Source organism: Petaurus breviceps, unplaced genomic scaffold, assembly GCF_028583685.1.
Source record: "Petaurus breviceps papuanus isolate PSGF00001 unplaced genomic scaffold, PetGlider_PUasm1.0 551, whole genome shotgun sequence".
Lineage (NCBI taxonomy): Eukaryota > Metazoa > Chordata > Mammalia > Diprotodontia > Petauridae > Petaurus > Petaurus breviceps.
The window spans coordinates 32067218-32068170 of record NW_027186372.1 but is presented as its reverse complement, the minus strand read 5'-3'; the positions used below and the strand labels follow the sequence as shown (position 1 = coordinate 32068170).

Here is a 953-nt window from a genome sequence, read left to right as displayed (position 1 = left end):
CAGAAAAAGTAAAAACAAAAATAGACAATTAAAGGAAGTAAGGAAGGAAACTACATCTTGTTAAAAGGGTACCATAGACAATGAAGCAATATTAATACTAAACATATATACACCAATTGGTTCATCATCCAGACTCTTAAAGAAGAAGTTAAGTGAGTTACAGGAAGAAATAGACAGCAAAAATATACTAATGGGGGGCCTCAACAGTTCTCTCTCAGAACTCAATAAATCCAACCAAAAAACAAACAGGAAACTTTTCCCTCTATCTTGGAGCTGTGGAGGCCTTCTGGAAACAGGACTTCTAGAACAGCAAAATGTCTGGAAGACTGTGGTCCAAGGCAATTTTTGCTGGCTACAAGAGATGTCTATAAAACCAGAGGGAACATACAGCTCTTCTGAAAATTGAAGGTGTCTATGCATGGGATGAAACTGAATTCTATTTGGGAAAGAGATGTGCTTATGTATACAAAGCCAAAAACAACACAGTAACTCCTGGTGGGAAACCAAATAGAACAAGAGTTATCTGGGGGAAAGTTACTTGGGCCCATGGAAATAGTGGAATGATTTGAGTCAAGTTCAGAAGCAATCTTCCTGCCAAGGTCATTGGACACAGGATCCGAGTGATGCTCTATCCCTCAAGGATCTAGAGTATGAAAAGTGATTAAATAAAATTACACATTTTTTTTTGCAAATGTAAAAAAAATAAAAAAACAAGAAAGAAACTAAGGAGATAAGCATAATATTAGAAAAGTTAAATATGACAGACCTTTAGAGAAAACTGAATGGGAAGAGAAAGGAATGTAGCTTTTATCTCAGGAGCACATGGCACCTACAAAAAATTGACCATATGTTAGGGTATAGAAACTTCAAAATCAAATGTAGAGAAGCAGAAATATTAAATTCTTCTTTTCATATCATTATGCAATAAAATTTCATTAAGCAAAGGGCAATAG

The 953-nt window shown here is 35.2% G+C and overlaps 1 pseudogene; it reads left to right on the top strand.

The window, feature by feature from the left end:
• The first annotated feature begins 304 nt into the window (after positions 1 to 304).
• Positions 305 to 647, top strand: LOC138172569 (large ribosomal subunit protein eL33 pseudogene; annotated as a pseudogene).
• The last annotated feature ends 306 nt before the right edge of the window (positions 648 to 953 follow it).